The sequence below is a fragment of the Dipteris shenzhenensis genome, chromosome 8, assembly GCF_047967505.1.
Source record: "Dipteris shenzhenensis isolate YYH24624 ecotype China chromosome 8, Dip_SZ_1.0, whole genome shotgun sequence".
Taxonomy (NCBI): Eukaryota; Viridiplantae; Streptophyta; class Polypodiopsida; order Gleicheniales; family Dipteridaceae; genus Dipteris; species Dipteris shenzhenensis.
In genome coordinates this window covers 27957474-27967133 of record NC_141603.1, presented here as the reverse complement: position 1 = coordinate 27967133, position 9660 = coordinate 27957474, and the positions used below count along the sequence as shown (strand labels likewise).

General features: G+C 42.5%; 2 long non-coding RNA genes across 3 annotated transcripts; both read right to left on the bottom strand.

The window, feature by feature from the left end:
* Nucleotides 1-817: 817 nt before the first annotated feature.
* LOC147899342 (uncharacterized) lies at nt 818-2786 on the bottom strand. 2 transcript variants are annotated; one of them, XR_015541388.1, is made up of 3 exons: nt 2744-2786; nt 2430-2492; nt 818-918 (listed from the first exon to the last, which is right to left on the bottom strand). It is a non-coding gene; the product is annotated as an uncharacterized LOC147899342 (long non-coding RNA). The 2 variants fall into 2 exon arrangements; XR_015541387.1 differs by having other exon boundaries at nt 2689-2784.
* A 2301-nt stretch (nt 2787-5087) lies between these two features.
* LOC147899341 (uncharacterized) lies at nt 5088-5528 on the bottom strand. Its single transcript, XR_015541400.1, has 3 exons — nt 5461-5528; nt 5298-5357; nt 5088-5151 (listed from the first exon to the last, which is right to left on the bottom strand). It is a non-coding gene; the product is annotated as an uncharacterized LOC147899341 (long non-coding RNA).
* Nucleotides 5529-9660: the final 4132 nt, after the last annotated feature.

Here is a 9660-nt window from a genome sequence, read left to right as displayed (position 1 = left end):
AAAGCAATCAACCGATCGGAAAGCTTGGGAAACCCTGGGAAAATCAGCAAGCATGGAAAAACGATATTCCCTGGCAAGATCTCTGGCATGCTAGCGGGTGAAAATCAATGAAAGCAACCCTGGAAAACCTGCTGGAAGAGAATCACCAAGTTTGGAAGCAAATTGAGTTGCTTGGAAGCTCCAAACTACCTCCAAAAAGTGCGATTTTCATAGGCACTTGGCTTGGAAAGCTCCTGGACGAAGTTCAAATCAGATTTGGGCCTCTCGGAAGGGATGAACAGTAGGCATGCAGCAAAAACGAATTTCGTTTTTGAGCTTTTGGCACCCCTCCAACAGCCCATAGACTGCCCTACTTTCCTAGAAACATATCACACAAGTTCACAATCCAAACCACACATATTCACAAGAATATCATCACAACAATATTCACAAAGCGGATGGAGTTCCATGAGAGGCCGAGATGGAGAAGCGTTGTGTTTGTGCCAAGAGCGGAGGCGAGGCTGGACGCCCCTGCAGAGTCGATGGAGTTCCCTGAGAGGCAGAGATGGAGAAGCATTGTGTTTGTGCCAAGAGCGGAGGCGAGGCTGAACGCCCCTGCAGAGTGGATGGAGTTCCATGAGAGGCCGAGATGGAGAAGCGTTGTGTTTGTGTCAAGAGCGGAGGCGAGGCTGGACGCCCCTGCAGAGTGGATGGAGTTCCCTGAGAGGCCGAGATGGAGAAGCGTTGTGTTTGTACCAAGAGCGGAGGCGAGGCTGGACGCCCCTGCAGAGTCGATGGAGTTCCATGAGAGGTTGGAAACTTTTATTCTTCTCTTCTACGCTTGCCAGGCTTAGAAGCGCTACTCGTTTCCTTAACTGCAGGTTTCTTTTCTGTATTTGTCTGCCGAGGTTGCCTTCCTTCCTCTTTGCTTGCTGCCACCTGCAAGACCACATAAAAATGCAAACTGTCAGATATGATTTGACTAGTCCTCAATCAATTGACTCTATCCATTCTTGCAATCAACCGCTTGAAAAGCAATCCAGAAGACAGTAACAAGTTGGTTTCGCCATTGCTCCATGTCATAGGTTGATAGGGCCAAGACAAAATATGCAGAAACCGTATATTGTGAAATAATCAATGTTTCAAATGTATGACAACACCAAACTAATCTATAGTTTCATGTGATACTGTATTCTATCATGCCTGTACTGACTTTCCCGTAGTCATCGTTCCACAAACTCTTGTGACCTTCATAGAACAACCAACCCAACCAAGGAGTAAAAGATTAAGACTCCAGGTAAGGATGTGCTAGCCAGAACATAAGTTGGATGGTTCCTTGATGTAAAGCCCTTGTTTGCAAGGCAATTATTGCTATGGCTGCTGAGAGCATTAAAACTAATGAGCAGAACGATTGATCAATCTTGTCATCCAAGAACGAAGTATATCAGGGGGCAAGCATGAACCTCAAAGATAGGAGCAAGATTCCTGTACCACATCCATAATCAATACTTGGAAGCTAAGATGCAGGAAACTCCTACCCAAGTCTGGAAACTCAAATCAGAAACTTGGAAAAACATAGGAGCCTCCCATTTTGTGTACTGACAGACAATTGTGACCATCATTACATTAGTGGCCATTTGTAGTCCTGCAATAGAACAGTATTTGGCACCATCTGTTTTATTCAATGTCGATAAAGATTCCATGTTGACAACCACGCATCCCAACTCCTATTAGACGACGTGTTGTATATATATTTTAAATATTGCAATGAGAATTATAATCTGTTATGCATGAGATACGTTTTGAATGCAAAATTTTCGTCCTTCAGTTACTAGTGTCTAAATAATTAAAATCTATTAGTAGCCTACTTTGCTGTTTCTAGTTTTGAATGCCGTTCCTTCCAAAATTATAAGGTTGGAAACTTTTCATGCAACGTAGCTCGGGAATCATTGTTGAGGACCCATAGCAACATTCGAATTGTTGTTTAAAGATCAATGCAATCTGTGTTGATACTGCTCAAAATGACGAGTATCATCTACATATTGTGTTCACTAGTTTGTCCGCCTATAACGCAATTTGTCAGCATGAAAATCTTGGATAGCATCTGCTGCTGCTTTTAATTCACTAAAGAGGCTTCGTTCATGGCTTGCAGATGGCTTATTTTGTTTCAGAGCTTGGTGTTAATATCTTAAAAATCTCTCCTTGTGTTGCCTTTCAGCTCACAATGCCAGCTGTCCTAATGTCAATATAAGTATGAAAGTGTCCTATTGTGGGTATTTCAGATTCCCCTTCATTGATATTCCTGTTATCCACTTCTGCTTCAGGATATTACATTTGAAGGATGAAAACCTTTAATGACTTCAAAAAACCCAAACACCCCACACACAAACACAACTTGTACACAGATACTAATAGAGCATAGACACTTAGAAGGGACAGCCCATACCAACCTGCTTTTGAGCTGTCCTCACCTAAGCTCAAATGGATATTTCCATTTGCCTCCATGAGTGCAGCTGCAATTTGCAAGCCAAGCAAAAGCAAATAAGTAGCCCTCAGCAAATATATACATCGTATCAAGACCAGATATCTTTGATGACAATTTCATCAAGACAACGATAAAAGGCATTCATTTTGTTCTGGTTGTCTTATTCATGTCCACATAAGCATATAGACAATCAGCTGTGCATTCAAGTCACATGTAAGCTCAACATTGCAACTGGTTGATAAACCAATCTGCAAGCATCTCGGTCAAGATCAAGTTCACCTAGTTTATCGACATTGTTGTCATCTTCTTCGTCCTCTGAACCTACAGACAATGATACTACTAGTGAGTCTTAATAGTACACAATTGGAAATAGCATATAAAAGTTGTGAATGTAACATCATAAATTTCTTTCTAGACACCAAAGACATCTGCAATTTTTTCTACATTACTTGCCGCTTAAAAGATGCATGTCAACCAAACATTACCATCCAATTCCTCGTCCTCCTGATCCTCATCCCCGTATGACTCTACAGGCAAAAGCTCAGGCATAGCACGCTTCCTTGGGGCCTTCTTTTGACCAGATGGACTAAACACAGGGAGCAGATCAGAAGATTTCACTCGTCGCTCATGTTCCCTTTGTTTGTATGCCTTGGTCAAAGCTGTTTAGTGGCAGGTTGAACGCCCTCCATCAAATCAAGTTGTCCCTGTGCATACGTGAAAGATAAGGACTTCATAAAGTCAGAACTACTTAAACCAAAAATAAAAATTTTATTTATTTGTTTTGTTTTAATAAACCTCCTGAAAGGCTTCCTAAATAGTTCAGATCACCTGAAATTTTGAGAGAGCAAGGATAGAGTCAAAATCTTCCTGTGTAAGAGAGTACTCTTCCATGAAGTTAATTACATTTTGCACAGCTTTCTCCTGCAAAACACAAAATGTTTGATTTTTAACGAGATACTTGCAGAAAGAAGAAAATGCAAGCTCATATGCAGAAAGAACAAAATGCAATCTCATATGTATAAAACAAGGATTAAAGTACCAGTATCACAACCAAAAACATGAGTCAAATGCGCCAAAAACCAAATGATTAAGTGCCTTTCATAAATCTAAATGTTACAAACCTCTACTACCAGGACCATCTTGCAAGAATGGCTTGATGCTATTTCCTTACGATTTGAAAATCATAACAGCAAAACTGATGACAGAAAAACTCAAACAATGTGCCTGCTTTCTCAAATACCATTGCCTTACCTCCTCACCTGTAACCGGCCTTCGGGATCCCCAAAAGGCGGTGAACAGTTAATATAACCAGCGAATACCATGATTTCAGCCGCTTAGAGAATTATTACAGCCAACAAGACAATAATAACAGCCAACAAATCAATAACAGAAACCAAAATTAGGAGCTAGATTGCCCCTATCTGCACCCGACACCAGATTGGCCCTAAACTTAGGGCCCCTTTCGGTATTTCTTTATATTTTATTCAAAAGGCTTGCAAATACAAGAATAGCACCACAGACAGCCAACTGAATAATCAGATCACAAGCATCTCCATCCTGCTATGCAATCACAAAAAAAGGCATCCCAGTCCACTGCAACATTCCATGGCAGCCCTTCTTCAGAATCTGGCTGAGGGTTCTAACCTAGCAAGACAGAGGCCAGCAAAACAATTCAATCTATCTTGGTAGCTCTGAATACCCATCAAGGGAGTCCTAGCAAGACAGAGGCCAGCAAAACAACCCCACCTAGCTGCACCTAGCAAACGGAAAGGCTAGCTGCACAAAGCAAAAGGATCTGAAGGTTCTGAGGCAATAGGAAAACTCCCGGAAAGCAATCAACCGATCGGAAAGCTCAGGAAACCCTGGGAAAATCAGCAAGCATCGAAAAACGATATTCCCTGGCAAGATCTCTGGCATGCTAGCGGGTGAAAATCAATGAAAGCAACCCTGGAAAACCAGGGGGCTGCTCAGGGCCGACCCCCTAGGCGCCTCCATAGCCGTCAGTCCCGCCTCCACAGAGCCCTAGAAGAAGGGCTCAAGGTCAGCCCTGCCCCTTAACACTGATTAGGCTGCCACTGTCTGCAGCCCTACAGCACATACGTAGGGACCAGCATACCCTAGACTATCCTCACGGGGGGGCGGGCACACCCACAACACAGGCCCTCACTCTCTACACTACCCTCACTCACTGGGCGGGCACACCCACAAGCAAGGCCCTCTCTCTACGTGACATCAGGAGATGTTGACCTCCAACAGAAACATAGCCAAAACTGAAAATTGTAATCCATTACTGACAATGCCTAATTAAATCAAAGGGATGGACTTCCTCTACAATGAAGGACGTTCACACACAATAATCACACACGTTACAAGATAGAAGGGTTAAGATGGGGAGATACCCCCCACCCCAAACCTGGACCTGAACTGCAAATGGAAGTTGAAAAATAAGGAGAGTCCTTATTTGTAACACCTGTGTGATGAAACCAACAAAAGCTATGGACAATAGGCTAACCTCTACAGATCTCATATTCTGAGATTTGCAACTTGGAGATCAAAACCAAAATAAATGACTGCCACGGTTACCTCATTTTCCAGTTGTTGTAGTCTCTACTTGCTTTGGAGTGGGCTTCTGGTGCTTTGAAGAGCAGATTACGTCAAATAGTCCATCTTCGGTGAGGAATGATACTCTGTCCAGGTCACACATTACAAGCAACTCGATTTACCTTAGAAGCCTTGTCAACTTTGCATGTAAGTATAAATGATGCGCGCCAATCTAGCTGCACGAGTCACAACCCAACACTTTTACAACATCAGGAAAAAAGTCAGTGCGAACCCCAGATCTTTGGCTTTCTGTGATTTGCAGCCTCCGATCCTCATCAGCAAGCAAATAACTCTGAAAAATGCCCAAAATAAGCAGGGGCAAAGCTGCTGTCACCTTTCACAAAATCTAGAGCTAGAGCATTTTAGAGGAAATCGTTGTTTGCAATGATACTAACTGTTTTTTTGCTAACACTGGCTGTCACATGACCCCGTGTCTCTTTATGAGGTCTTCCGCCTCTTCTCGTTCCTAACTGTAAAATAAACACTCAGCATAACAGCGAGTGACCAACATCATAACCGACTAATCTCTGAATGACAATTTTAGGCCAACCTGTCGAGAGTTCCACTGATGACGAACGTTAAACCTGCCAAACAATCTTCCACCTTCAGGTACGTCCTGTTCAAAATTTCAGCAAAATTTGACTCGAAACACATTGAGCTAACTGAAGAAACAGATAAGGCAACTTCATCATAAACTTTGTCAAGAAAACATTAAGTACAGGGGGATGGCACAAGGCAAAACCTTTTGTCCTTTGTGAGGTAGTTCCCGTCTCGACTGAAAGAAGGCAGCTCCACGTCTGCCCGATCCTCACCAGTAGTTACCGGTCAGACACGCCCCGTCCCCTGCCCCTTCCTCTTTCCCTTCCGTGCCCAGGAAAAGGAGTTGCCGTTGCAGGTTCATCAGCGTCGCTAAAATCATCTTCGTGAAATGCCACTTTGGTTGCTCCCTCGTTCTCAGTACGTGCTTGCTTTTGGCAGGCGACTTCTCTGGGGTTTCAGCTTGTTATCATCGCTAAGAAGATTGTTAGCAGGCGGCTTCTCTTGTTTCAGCTTCTTATCATTCGCCTTACCACCCGGTGCAGCGTCCGAGAAGTACTTGCTTAGGCGGCTTCTCTTGTTTCAGCTTGTTATCATTCGCCTTACCACCAGGTGCAGCCCCCGAAATCTATCCTTAGGCGCTAGTTCTCCCTCTCCTATGGCTTTGTTGCTGCTGCCCTGTCCCTCTCCTTCTCCCTCTTTTGTGCCTCTGTTGGAGCTGCATTACCTTGTGTAGGAGTCCCATTCTTGCTATTGCAACCTCTGCAAGCATGGTGAGGAGCAAGGCTATAAGACCACGCAATGCTGTGACCTCTTGTGTCTTCCACAATACCAGAAATGCATTGGATGAGTGGATCCCTTGCATCTACAGCTTAAATCACTCGATAGTGATGAAAGGATTGGCCAAAGGTCCACATAAGCTTCTCAAGAGCAAGAGAGGTGACATCTTGCATGAGTGGAAGGGGCGCATCTTGAAGTTCAAGTTTGGAAAGAAAGGATGGCTCGCAAAAGTGCAACATGTTTACATGGGAAAAGATATGCGGCTTCCTCTATCATTTAATCAATCTAGGATACCATCACACTGTGAGCCTTTCCAAACTTGTCTAGCTTTGTCGTTCTCTTTCTATATGCTATGGTGAGTCTTTTTAGCCTTCATCGATTGCCGTTTTCAGGATTTTTTCATCATCTCATGTCTGTGAAGGTTTTTCATTTTCCGCTGCAGGATTCGCGCTCTTACCTGAAGAAAGCAGAGTCGAGCAGGACTATGCCAAAATCTATGAAGGCGAGTCAGGAGAAACGGTGATCGGAGCTTGAGCGAGAATTCCAAATCGGAAAAGGAAAGCCCAAAACGGAAACAATGCATTTCAGAGCAAGATTTGGAGCTTCTTCTTCTCAACGAGCGATCAAAAACACAAAAGAGTTATCGGAGAGAGCAAGTGCATGCAATGGAAACAGAAGACAAAAAACCCAATGCCCAAAATCGAGAGGAGAAGGAGGAGGAGAGTTGCAAAATCGAGAGGAGGAGAGGAGGAGGAGGAGAGTTGCTTCGAAGGAGGTCTCCTTTGCAAAACCTCTGGAGTATTGTGGACCATCTAAGCTGCATCAAAGGAGTTGGAATTCTATATAGGACTCTACATGCTGCCCAACGACATGCATTGCCCTCAATTCTTGTCATGTTCTTCAATGCAGAAATGCACATGTGTGTAGATGATGCATAAATTGAGAAGTATTGGCCCTCCAAATGGGGTGGAAGGAGTGCCCACGTGAGTGTATTTTTTTGCTAGACTCTTCTCTACATGCTCCACACAAGCCACAAACCATATGCATGCAAATGCCCATACACACACACACACACACACACACACACACCAGGAGAGGGTGCAACCCTCATGCCTCTTGGGATCACATCCCTTGGGCATACGCTATTATTCTACCCTTAGCCTATGACTCTTTATGCCTACCATTGATTAATGCAATACCCATGCACAATGCTATCCTTTCCTAACCATCCTAGGACCTAATGCATACGTGCATATTTTATTATATTCAATTGGCCAATTTACAATGTTACAACCATAGGGTAATCGCCAGATTCCCTAGAATGATCCACAAGGATCTAATACAAATAATCATATCGTGACATGCCCTCTTGCTTAGAGAAGCAGATGTGCTCATGTGTGTGCCTTCAAATAATCTTCAACAAGTGCGGGGTAATCCTTCAAGTGATCTTCATCGAACCATTGACCATCTTCCATAGGATACCCTTTAAACTTGACCAAATATCAAGTTCTCTGTCTATTCCTGGTACTCCTGACCTCATGGAATAGTATTCGTTCCGGAATAAGTAATTCTACCCCGTCTTCAAGTTCTGGTTCTTCTTCTTCAATAGGCCTCACCAGTGGTTCTCCCTTAAATGGCTTCAAGATACTAACATGGAAACCATTCTTCATCCTCCAACTGGTAGGCAATGTCAACCTATATGATGTTGGAGTTCCTTCTGGATGTATAACTTCTGAAACTTGGAAAGGTCCATAATATTTCTGCTAGCTTTACAAACTTGGTATTTCCTTGGATTGTCTTTATATGCCTTTTGTCAATCTTTAAAAGAACCCAATCTCCCTTTTCATAATGTACATCCTTTTGCTTCTTATTTGCAGACTTCTTGTACACTTCTTGAGCTCGTTGAATATGTGATTTAACCTGTGTAAGTACTTCTTGCACATCTTTGGCAAACTAATCAATAACCAAAATCCTATCTCCTAAATGTGCAACGAGTGTGGGAAGGACTTGGCCATAGATGATCTCAAATGGTGCCTTGCGGGTAGCAGAATGGGTAGAGTTGTTATATGCAAACTCTAATAGAAGTAAATACAATTCCCATAAGGTAGGATTGTCATGGACATAACTACGTAACAGTTGGATAATAGCTTGGTTAGCTATTTCACTTTGTCCATCAGTTAATGGGTGATATGTAGTGGAGAATTGCAATTTAGTGCCTAAGTCCTGAAAAAGAGCTTGCCAGAATTAGCTTTGGAACTTGGGATCATTATTTGATGTAATGGACTTAGGTAATCCATGTAATCTAAAAATTTCTTTAATCAATAACTTAGCGGTTTCGATGGCAGATTGCAGTGATGTTCTTCTTACATGGAATGAAATGGGCTTGTTTACTAAGTCTATCTATAACAGTAAGTATTTGCTCATTTTGTGTCCTTGTCTTTGGAAATCTTGACACAAAATCCATAGTAATATGCTCCCATCTTTCACTAGGTATGGGTAATGGCTGAAGTAATCCTGGTGTCTTACCATGATCACTCTTAACTTTTTGACAAGTTAAGCACTATTGGACTAAAGTACTTATGTCCTTTCTCAATCCTGACCAATAGAAATATCTTTCAATTCTATCAATGGTTCCTCTAATACCTCTATGTCCAAAATAGGGACTACTATGCATCTCTTCAAAAACTAGGGATCTAAAAGTGGAGGGTACACAAATGAAACGTCCTCTAAGAAGATACCCATCATGAATTGCATATTCCCCTAAGGAATCACCTTGTCCTTGAAGTAACGCATCATAGATAGTCCCAAATTCTTTATCACATTTGCAGGCATCCTTCATTGCACTAAGAGATTCTTCTCTCACTACGGAGACATAGTTTACACTAGGTCTACGACTTAGTGCATCTGCAACTACGTTCTCCTTACCAGGTTGATATTCTAATTCAAGTTGTCCAAATCCTTAGAGATATTCTGCCCACTTCATTTGCCGAGGTGAAACTATTGGTTGAGAAAACAAATGTTTAATACTCTGATGATCTGTCTTAACTTTGAAGTCGGACCCATAAAGATAATGTCTCCATAACTTCAAAGCATGAACTATGGCTAATAGTTCCTTCTCATATGTGCTCTACTTTAGTTCAGCACTTTGAAGTTTTCGACTTTCAAAGGCTATGGGATGTCCCTCTTGCGTTAATACAGCTCCAATGGATGTACCACTAGCATCTGTACATAAAACAAAGAAAGGCTTATCAAAATCCGACTAAACTAACACAGGGCTA